We start from the raw sequence: 12273 nt of genomic DNA, 5'->3' as shown, positions 1-12273 counted from the left end.
TTTAGAATATCGATGGATTTGGATTTGGTTTTTATTCTACTACATGCCTGCCTGGACGGCAGAAGAGGTGAGTTCGTCGGTTTTTGAGTTTTACGTGTGTAGTGGAGTAGGGTGGATTTCGAGTCAGAGTACTATTGTTTGTGATTACTATTATTAACTGCGTGGTTGTGACAGCCAGAGGCTGAATACTTATATATAACTGCGTGGTGATGTTTTATTTTGTTGTTATTATTCCAGCCGCCTGTGGCTGAGGTATTTGTGAGATGTAGAAAAGTTTCAGATTGTCCACCGTACAGGGGACCGTGCACTCAGCAACACTACTCCTGATGAGTGATCGAGTGGACGGGATGCTGTCGGAGTACATACGTACTCCTACCCCAAATCATAAATGGGGGAGCGCAATGCTCTCATCTCCTGGTACGCTATGACGGGGAGGAATCTCTAACGTGCTACACACTGCGTCACACTACCCCTGAGCGGATCAACTAAGCACCGGAAGAGTCAAACTGACGTGCTACCACGCTGTGTCACGCTACCCGTGAGCGTCACAACGGAGCACCGAACAGTGATGGAAACTGGCAAAGTGCTCGACAATAATGGAGCAATCTATCGCACAGCATGCGATCATGCAAATGGTGCATGTCACTAAGCATGATAATATACTAAACCAATCTCTGGACATATCATAATGTGCACCAAAGCGAATGAATCATATCAAGGTATCTGATCATATAAGGTATCAAACCTAGGTCCTGACATGGTAAAATATGGTTATATCACTACCCATGAGCATGTGGAATCAGGTACATATCCATACAAGATGTAAACAAACAATCAATCAACAGGTAGCATGTATTGGGCAGTGATTAACCGAAACAAGTAAGAAACACAATTAATGCATCTTGTTAATTTAATTACTAAGCATATCAAAGACAATAAGTCAAAAGTACCCGCCTCCGAAAATAGAAAAGTCCAATCCGACTCCGAGATACTCGTCTCGCGTCAAGGTCCTGTATCACCCATATATGTACATTTATTTAGCTAGAACTCAACAATAGCTAAATAAAATCTCAACGACCAATAGGATAAGATCCTAATCAACATATACATGATCAATAGCATAAATCCAATCCCTTATGATCTACAACTAAGCAAATAATTAAATCCATAGACCACATCATCTCAATACGTATCTGAATTCCTAATCACATTAAGAAATCCCAAATTATTACACCTTACCTCAAAATCACAGTCGTGATCACTGATCCACATAAGGATTATTGCTGCTGGTAACCAAAAACAACACACAGCACAATACTACCCTCGTGCTCACTAATCCACCGAACCCTACACCTGCGAATCATATCAGAAGGAAACATCAATTGTGCCTCCAAGTATATATATATCACGATAAAAATCACATCCAATAATAGCCAGCATAAGGGGCAACACCAATAAGGAGCATTAAATCGAAACAGCATGACCTCCTCACTAAGGTAGCAGAGGCACAAGGGAGGAAAGTCGGCGTGCTCCTGTGGTCGGAGTGACTCGAGAGGAAGAAGAAGTCTCGGGTCAGTTGGTCGGCCGGGGCTACGGTTCACGGTGGCGTCGGTAGAGAGGCTCGGTCGTCCGCTGTGGTGGCATCTGGAAATCCAAGAATTTCTGATCTGGTGATAAACTATAGCGAAATCAAACAAGAACAGAGCACAAGATCAAGAACTAAACCCTCACCTGTCGATCAAAATGCCAGATCAACACTGTTCTGAGAAGGAGACAAGGTAAGGAAAAGGGACGGTGATAAACTGGCCGATAAGGGAGAAGCAGTGTCGCTGGTGCTCGTGGTGATCCGGCTACACTATATGGCGTGGCATGGTCGGGCCACAACGCACCGGTGTTGCGGTGAGGAACCGGAGCTAGGGCTCGGGCGTGTGGCCGGTATCGCTAGCGGCCTGACTTCAGGTGGCGGCTCAAAATAGCAGTAGCGCCGGCGCGATTTGAGGACTTGGTGGCCGGCGCTCGAAGAAGAGAAAGAGTGGTCGACCCTAGGGCTCGGATGTCAGCAGATCGGGGTATGTCGGCCCATAGAGGAGAAAAGAGGAAAGGGTGGCTCTCGTCGTCGGCGGCCTGTGCTCGGGATCTCCACGGCTAGGGCGACGGCAGTGGCGAGGGGAAGAGGAAACCGCCGCGGCGGCGGTTAGGGCTCGGAGGCGTCGGGCGCGCGCGGGGAGAGGATCGGCACGCACGGGTTCGGGGAGAAAGAAAGAAACGGAGGAGAAATAAAGAAAAAGAATAAAAGAAAATGAAAGAAAATCAAGCATTTCCTCTTTAAAATGGGGTAGCCTAAATAGGCTTTTCCGGGCCCCGTTTTCATCCCCGTTAACTTAGTCATACGAGCTCCAAAAAATTCCCGAAAAATTTCCAAAAATTTCGGAAAAATCCCTTATCATTATTCGCTAATTTTCAGTATTTTACATTCTCCCCCACTAATAAAAATTTGGTCCCCAAATTTCGTTATCTACCATCAGCAAATACTAACAACAGGTAAAGAGTATAAATGCTGAACGGTAAATAATATCACACACACCAAGTGAAAAGATGGGGTATTGAGCTCGGCTAATATCCTCGAGCTCCCAAGTAACCTCCTTGTCCAAATGATACTGTCATCCGACTTTGACCAATCTGATTGTCTTGTTTCTTAACTGACGCTCTTTCCGGTCCAAAATCCGTACCGGAATCTCCTCATAAGTGACGTCAGGCTGAACGGGAACTGAGATATCCGTCAGCATATGTGTCAGGTCAGGTACGTATCTCCTCAGCATAGATACGTGGAATACGTCATGCACGCCTGACAGGGGCGGTGGTAGTGCCAGATAGTAAGCTACCGCTCCAATCCTCTCCAAGATCTGGAAAAGTCCAACATATCGCAGAGCTAGCTTGCATCTGAGATCAAATCTCTTCACCCCTTTCGTGGGTGGAACTCGCAGAAATACATGGTCGCAAATGGAGAACTCTAAGGGTCTCCGACTCCGGTCAGCATAACACTTCTGGCAGTCTTATGCCTCTGACATCCTCTGTCTGATAATATGGACCACTTTGCCTCACGTTGAGCTCTATGAGGTCTCAACAACTGGGTCTCTCGGATTCTCGTCCTGATCGATGACTGAGCAACTATGGTAACAAGAATACCCTGTTCTGTCTGTCCCTGCTCCTTAATGTCTAACTCAGAGAAATCCTGAATCAAATCTGTGACCACAACTCGGTGGCAAGCTAAAGTCCTCCGGACTTCCTGCTATCTGCAACCACATTAGCTTTTCCCAAGTGATAGCTAATGGTACAATATAATACTTCAAACTCTATCTCCTCGATCGAAGATTAAGTTCCTTCCGAGTGAACAAATATTTGAGACTCATGGTCGTGAGAATCTCAATGTAATATCATACATGTCGCCAAATCTTCGTGGCAAAAATAATGGCTACTCCAGATCATGAACTGAATATTTTCTTCTCAGTTCCCTCAACTATCGAGAAGCATATAAGAATACTCTACCGTGCTGCACTGCTAAGAAGACTTATAATGAGATTCTCGGGTTGCCCTCTTCCGAAGGTAAAACCAAAATCAAAGCCGACACTAGTCTCCGCTTCAGCTCCTAGAAGCTGGTCTTGCAATCCTCAGTCCAAGTAAACTTCACGTCTTTCATGGTCACGCGTGAAAGTAGCATAGTTATGCGGAAGAAACCCTCGACGAAAGGTCTGTAATATCCTGTGAGTCACAAAAGACTGCGGATCTCCTACACTGATTTCGGCTGCTCCCAACGGTAACAACCTCTATCTCCTGTGGAACCACGGTACACTCCTACTGGTGACCGTGTGTCCCAAACATCATAACAAAAGACAATCCAAACCAGCACTACTGATAATCACATATAGATGTTCTCGTCGAATCATCTCTAGATCTATGCAAAGGTAGTGTACGTGACTCACCTCGGATCCGTAATAGATCACAACATCGTCCACAAAGATAATGGACACCTATCCAAACATCCTCGACATACCAGGATCATCGAGTCCCTAAAAACATCTAAGGCACTGTAAGCCTATATGGCAAAAACCAATACACATAATGTCCGTATCACAGACATTCCTATCCATAAGATCTCCAATAATAAATCAAAAAATCTGATCATCAATAACATAAATCACCAAAGAATAAATCCTCCAGGGTGAGAGCAACGCTCCATCACAGGAAACACCACATATGTGGGAGCAACGCTCTACCACCAGAAATCCTCAATATGTGGGAGCAACACTCCACCACAAATAATCTGAAATATGTATCGCAATAAATATAGGAGCAATGCTCCGCTACCAGAATCCGTGATATGTGGGAGCAACGCCCACCACAAATCAATATCTAAGTACCCCAAGGCACCTAACTATCCAAATAGAGACTGTACAAGATCTCTCTACCATAATTCGCTGTGGTTAGCCTAGGATATAACAACCTAGTAACTAATCAAATCCATCATCAACTCTATCAGCATCCTAGTGGGTCATCCACTGATAGGAAAATTAGTTGATGGGTTAATTCAACAAATGACATAATGCAGTCACTCCACATTCTGCATTCAGTATAAGTAGAATCATCATACTACTACCAATGTATACACCTAGCACACATGCTCACACAACATATGTATGATCAACAAAATCCTCCAATTATTATACACCAAACCTACTCACAACTCAGGTATATTCAGTATGATACCTCCAACAATACATACCGAACACGTGTGCAAAAATCAATGTAGGTAAAATCAACAATACACCACAAACAACACTCACATGACATATCTTCACCTATGCCAAGAGTATAACCAACATATACTTCCAATAAAGCATACTAAACTCAGGTGCACTCACAAATCAAACATAATCAAAAAGTTACCTCAGATACCACACCAAACACATATGTACATATCACAACTCAGATTAAATCGACAAAATGCCTCCATCAGAACACCACCGATGTACTTATACTACATCTCGGATTTAATCAACAAACTATCTTCAATAATACCTCCAGATACATACACCGAACTACATATCTATGATCCACAAGGAACCTTCAAATCATATCAGAACATGGATACATATACTACTTGCAAATGGACAGTCTACCACAGGACTCCTACAACCCAAAACAATCATGATATACATGCAAAATCAGCATACCAGCTCAATCAAAGAGACCAACCTTATGCTACCAACACTCATGGGTTACCGGTATATCTAAACAAAATTCATGCATATGTATCAAGCATGAATACATCAATCAAAAGCAACCCAAAATAAAGCAGCCTAATCATCCAGTAACAACCCTTCTATAGGTTCAAAGGAACTAGTATCGGACAAGAAAGATATACACACCATGGTGTAACATTGCAAGTCAATGTCATACACTACCAAGACTATATCTAATGGGGAAAATTTTATCATCATAAATCTAAATGTACTCTTCCAGTATACACTAGTAACGATTGTATCCCATAAGTGTTAAGCAATTAGCTCTACACTTCCTTACATCAGCGGGGTCACATATCCCAAAGCACCCTCTAAGTTATCCCACCAGGTATATACAATCCACGGTCAAAATCTTCATGGAATAAGATACATCGATCCTTTATAACCTATCCAAGCCGATAATGATATATGGCTAAATCAGTCATTTTCACGTCAGTACAAAACATGTACTCAAATGTGCTCTAGATACATAACTAAGCACAAATAACTTAAAGGTTCGAACCTCTAAAAATAGAGTATGGCAATCCTCTACTGATCAACCAACAAAACTAAATCATTCATCTACTAACTAATCAAGAATACCTTAATCCTCCACAAGCAACTCAGGTATATCCAACCACATAATATCATATGTATAAATGTGTACGACCCAAAAGAAAAAGTCAGAATTTAAGAACATCAAGACACTTTCATCTTCATCATCAAAAACATCAGCCCACACTATATCAGATGAATAAATCTCTACTCCCCATGAGGGCAAGTTAGCATTCAAAACATCAATCATTATTTATCCACATAGTCCCATATCAGAGGAAGCATATATCATTTTTTTTTAATATCATCCTGTTAACTATCCATAACCAACCAGGTTTATTAAAATATCATAGGCATATTCAACCGTAAAACTCTCCAGCACCCAATTTATAATCTGATCACCAACCATAATCATCAAAACTGTGGATATCATAAATGACACTCACTATGTCACCATCAATGACAACCCAAATATAAATCATCAAAATAGTGATCCACTAATAGATCATCAAAACAAATATCTAGTAATTGATCATCAGACAACCACATAACATTTACTCTCATAAATCATTAGAAATCAACATATCATAATATCTTATATCACAATATCCCTCAACCTCAAACCATTCTCAACAATGATCAAAACATGGTAACCCCCAATGACCAATTTCCATCGTACCTGGTACCCTAATATCCAAAAGATATGAGTATAAAACTCTCCTGGCTAAGTCAACAGGAATATGTAGGTATCATCCACTACCCAGCTAACAATAGCAGAGGCTGGTATGTGCCTCCATCTCCTACGAGTAGTAACAGAAGCTAACACTACTAATGGTATGATAAGAAAAATCACCAGAGATTATAATCCTTTATCTCTATTAAGGTCAATTATCCTCAATGGCTAACCCATCACAAGTAATATGTGCTACAGCAACCAGACAGGTACTAAATAAAGAATGCTAATACCTGTCATAAACTATAAAATTAAACATCATACCTATATGCCGTCTGGAGATATTCCATCACTGTCCAGTCCCCAACTTCTGACCTCAAAATTCCGAACGAGAAAATCGCCGGAAATCCATATAAATCTGAAACATAAATCCGTACAAACCGAAATAGACATCCAAAAATCCAGAACACCAAAAGCAGGTATCCATAACCTGCTCTGATACCAATAAATTGGTATCAGATAAATCCCGAAAATCCAAAATACAAAAATCCAACAAGTATCGCCAAACTTGGCGCTCTGATACCAAGTAAATAAATTGGTATCAGGTTATCCCAAACATCAAAAATACGAAAACAAAAGGTCGTATAACTTGGCTCTGATACCACTAAATTGTCACGCCCCAGAGGAGTCCCTGTCCGAGAAAATTTCGACAGCATCTCCCCTGTACGGTGGACAATCTGAAACTTTTCTACATCTCACAAATACCTCAGCCACAAGCGGCTGGAATAATAACAACAAAATAAAACATCACCACGCAGTTATATATAAGTATTCAGCCTCTGGCTGTCACAACCACGCAGTTAATAATAGTAATCACAAACAATAGTACTCTGACTCGAAATTCACCCTACTCTACTACACACGTAAAACTCAAAAACCGATGAACTCACCTCTTCTGCCGTCCAGGCAGGCATGTAGTAGAATAAAAACCAAATCCAAATCCATCGATATTCTAAAATTCATACAATGTCCAAGTATCCAAATAACACAAGTCTAAACATAGTCACTAAAGAAGAAAACCAAAGATCCAAAAAGCCTTCATGGTCTGTAGGGGACTAGCAACTGGAACTCTCTCTTGACAGCATCAACCTGAAAATATAACAACAATGGAGGCGGGGTGAGTCCAACACTCAGCAGGTACAGTTGATATGCAAAGTAAAGAAATAACACCTAGCACTAATTATGCGTACAGTCTCCTGATAAAGATAAAGGTAATTACAAACCGAAGAAAACAGGAGAGAATCTGTAATAACCAGGACCCGGTAAAAGGACAAACAGTCCGAAAGGTATAGAAGACCTGTATGCATGTCAATCAAGGTATCCAAGCAATGTGCAGCATATAAGTGCAACAAACACAAACACAAACAATAAATGCATCATGCATATGATGCCAATGTCATGGTCACCCCTGACGCCAGTCAGCCGACTCACAACAACAGTGGGACCGAGTGGGTAGGGCTGTGACAACCGTGCACTCAGCAACACTACTCCTGATGAGTGATCGAGTGGACGGGATACTGTCGGATTACATGCGTGGGGAGCGCAATGCTCTCATCTCCCGGACGCTATGTCGGGGAGGAATCTCTAACGTGCTACACGCGTCACACTACACCGGAGCGGATCAACGGAGCACCGGAAGAGTCAAACTGACGTGCTACCACGCTGTGTCACGCTACCCGTGAGCGTCACAACGGAGCACCGAACAGTGATGGAAACTGGCAAAGTGCTCGACAATAATGGAGCAATCTATCGCACAGCATGCGATCATGCAAATGGTGCATGTCACTAAGCATGATAATATACTAAACCAATCTCTGGACATATCATAATGTGCACCAAAGCGAATGAATCATATCAAGGTATCTGATCATATAAGGTATCAAACCTAGGTCCTGACATGGTAAAATATGGTTATATCACTACCCATGAGCATGTGGAATCAGGTACATATCCATACAATATGTAAACAAACAATCAATCAACAGGTAGCATGTATTGGGCAGTGATTAACCGAAACAAGTAAGAAACACAATTAATGCATCTTGTTAATTTAATTACTAAGCATATCAAAGACAATAAGTCAAAAGTACCCGCCTCCGAAAATAGAAAGGTCCAATCCGACTCCGAGATACTCGTCTCGCGTCAAGGTCCTGTATCACCCATATATGTACATTTATTTAGCTAGAACTCAACAATAGCTAAATAAAATCTCAATGACCAATAGGATAAGATCCTAATCAACATATACATGATCAATAGCATAAATCCAATCCCTTATGATCTACAACTAAGCAAATAATTAAATCCATAGACCACATCATCTCAATACGTATCTGAATTCCTAATCACATTAAGAAATCCCAAATTATTACACCTTACCTCAAAATCACAGTCGTGATCACTGATCCACATAAGGATTATTGCTGCTGGTAACCAAAAACAACACACAGCACAATACTACCCTCGTGCTCACTAATCCACCGAACCCTACACCTGCGAATCATATCAGAAGGAAACATCAATTGTGCCTCCAAGTATATATATATCACGATAAAAATCACATCCAATAATAGCCAGCATAAGGGGCAACATCAATAAGGAGCATTAAATCGAAACAGCATGACCTCCTCACTAAGGTCAGCAGAGGCACAAGGGAGGAAAGTCGGCGTGCTCCTGTGGTCGGAGTGACTCGAGAGGAAGAAGAAGTCTCGGGTCAGTTGGTCAGCCGGGGCTAGGGTTCACGGTGGCGTCGGTAGAGAGGCTCGGCCGTCCGCTGTGGTGGCATCTGAAAATCCAAGAATTTCTGATCTGGTGATAAACTATAGCGAAATCAAACAAGAACAGAGCACAAGATCAAGAACTAAACCCTCACCTGTCGATCAAAATGCCAGATCAACACTGTTCTGAGAAGGAGACAAGGTAAGGAAAAGGGACGGCGATAAACTGGCCGATAAGGGAGAAGCAGTGTCACTGGTGCTCGTGGTGATCCGGCTACACTATATGGCGTGGCATGGTCGGGCCACAACGCACCGGTGTTGCGGTGAGGAACTGGAGCTAGGGCTCGGGCGTGTGGCCGGTATCGCTAGCGGCCTGACTTCAGGTGGTGGCTCAAAATAGCAGTAGCGCCGGCGCGATTTGAGGACTTGGTGGCCGGCGCTCGAAGAAGAGAAAGAGTGGTCGACCCTAGGGCTCGGATGTCAGCAGATCGGGGGGGGTCTATGTCGGCCCATAGAGGAGAAAAGAGGAAAGGGTGGCTCTCGTCGTCGGCAGCCTGTGCTCGGGATCTCCACGGCTAGGGCGACGACAGTGGCGAGGGGAAGAGGAAACCGTCGCGGCGGCGGTTAGGGCTCGGAGGCGTCGGGCGCGCGCGGGGAGAGGATCGGCACGCACGGGTTCGGGGAGAAAGAAAGAAACGGAGGAGAAATAAAGAAAAAGAATAAAAGAAAATGAAAGAAAATCAAACATTTCCTCTTTAAAATGGGGTAGCCTAAATAGGCTTTTCCGGGCCCCGTTTTCATCCCCGTTAACTTAGTCATACGAGCTCCGAAAAATTCCTGAAAAATTTCCAAAAATTCCGGAAAAATCCCTTATCATTATTCGCTAATTTTCAGTATTTTACAAAAACCCTAACCCTAACTTCTTCTTCTTGTTTTTGATTCGCCTCTTGACTTGGAAAAGCCACCAAGAATCTTCAAGAACTGGCGATCTGGAGCTTGGAGAGAGCTATGGAGGTGCTGGAGAGTATCTGGAGTGAATCGGTGAAGTTCTACCGAAGGAAATGAACGCCTGCGGCTTAAATCAACGCCAACGGTCGGATCCCGATCGATTGGATTGCTCCCAATCGATCGGGGAGGTTTTGGATCAATCCACGGATCGATCCAGAGCGCCTCTGTGCTCTCTGGAATAGCCTGGATCGATCGGTGGATCGATCCAGGGCTTATCACGCATAAACAGCAGCTCCCAATCGATCCACTGATCGATTGGGACCTCTGGATCGATCCACCGATCGATCCAAAGGGGTTCTGTTCGCGGGGACTCACCGGATCGATCGGCCGATCGATCCAGATCTTCTGGATCGATCCACTGATCGATCCAGATCTTCTGGATCGATCCACTGATCGATCCAGATCTGCTGGATCAATCGGCTGATCAATCCAAATCTGCTGGATCAATCGGCTGATCAATCCAGATCTTGGTTTTTGCCCAAAACCAAGTCCAAAGCCCCCTAAACCAACATCTAGTCAACCATGACTTGTTGGTACATAAGACCTAGCATCCGGTCACCGTTGACCAGCTAGGACTCTCTCACCAAGTGTCTGGTCAATCCCTTTGACCCACTTGGACTTTTCTCTTCTTGTCAAGTATCTGGTAAATCCCTCTGACCTACTTGGACTTTTCTTCCTCGTGCCAAGTATCCGGTCAATCCCTTTGACCTACTTGGACTCTCACCAGATGTCTGGTCAACCTTGACCCCTCTGGATTTCTCCTTCCTGGCTTCACTCACCAGGACTTTCCCAATTGCCTAGCTTCACTCACTAGGTCTTTCACCTGGCTTCACTCACCAGGATTTTCCTCCTGCCTAGCTTCACTCACTAGGACTTTCTTCTGCCTGGCTTCACTCACCAGGACTTCCTTCTGCCTGGCTTCACTCACCAGGACTTTCAGTCAAGTATCTAGTCAACCTTGATCTACTTGACTTTCCTTCACAATCTTAACTGGTCAACTTTGACCAAACGGGAATTGTATCAACAATCTCCCCAAATGAACAACTGCACCTGCATTGTCCATATCATCTATACCCAATATATTGTCAAACATCGAAACCCAAACCAAGACTCAGGCTTGGTTAACCAGGTCAACCTTGACCTAGGGAATATTGCACCAATAGAAAATTCTTTAAAATTATTGCATGTCTAAATAGTAAATTAATTACATTTAAAAAAAAAAACAAATTGCTCCTTGAAGAGAACCAAAATCTCAAGGAACAAATCAAAAATCCAAATCTAACTCAAGACCTAACACTTGAGGAGGAAAATTTATCACTAAAAATAGAAATTAATAAATTAAAAGATCTCTTAGAAAAATTTACAACAAGATCTAAGAATTTAAATCTAATTTGAAATAATCAAAAAGTGATCTACAACAAAACCGGACTTGGCTACAAGTCAAGTTCAAATAAAACACTTAAATCGTTAATAACCCAACACAAACAATCAAATAAAGTTGGGTTCCGAAAGCGTGCTTAACCACGCAAGTAAGACTTAACCAATACTACATACCCAAAGAAAAAACATATTATGTAAAATCAAATAAATCAAATAAAAAACCAAAATACAAACCTACACCAACAAATTCAAAATCTAAATATTTTAAACCCCACCAAGACTTAGAATATCATCAAGTCAATTATAACTATAAAAAGAACAGACATAAACCAAGAATAAAAATAAAGGCCAATAATTCAGGGGGAGGCTCTAGAATAGTTGGCACCTCCGAAACTAACCTACCCAATAGGGTAACCCAAACTAAGCTACCCGGCAAGGTAATTAGGACTAGTTAGAAAGGGATCAAGTTTAACTTGACCTATGGTACTGGTGAGGTTTTGGATGATAGTACATTAGGGAAGCTTAGTCTATGCATGTCTAGGAAAATATGGCTTCGACCTGGTGCATTTGGCTAAGTTAAATGATTAAATTAAAATTAAAA

General features: G+C 42.5%; 1 long non-coding RNA gene across 1 annotated transcript; it reads right to left on the bottom strand.

Annotated features, from left to right (window-relative positions):
* Positions 1-8657: 8657 nt before the first annotated feature.
* Positions 8658-9283, bottom strand: LOC122020011. Its single transcript, XR_006122073.1, has 3 exons — positions 9192-9283; positions 8947-9060; positions 8658-8717 (listed from the first exon to the last, which is right to left on the bottom strand). It is a non-coding gene; the product is annotated as an uncharacterized LOC122020011 (long non-coding RNA).
* Positions 9284-12273: the final 2990 nt, after the last annotated feature.

This window comes from Zingiber officinale, chromosome 9A, assembly GCF_018446385.1.
Source record: "Zingiber officinale cultivar Zhangliang chromosome 9A, Zo_v1.1, whole genome shotgun sequence".
In the NCBI taxonomy this organism is placed as follows: Eukaryota; Viridiplantae; Streptophyta; class Magnoliopsida; order Zingiberales; family Zingiberaceae; genus Zingiber; species Zingiber officinale.
Note: the sequence above shows the minus strand (reverse complement) of the source record. Positions and strands in the feature narration are given on the sequence as shown.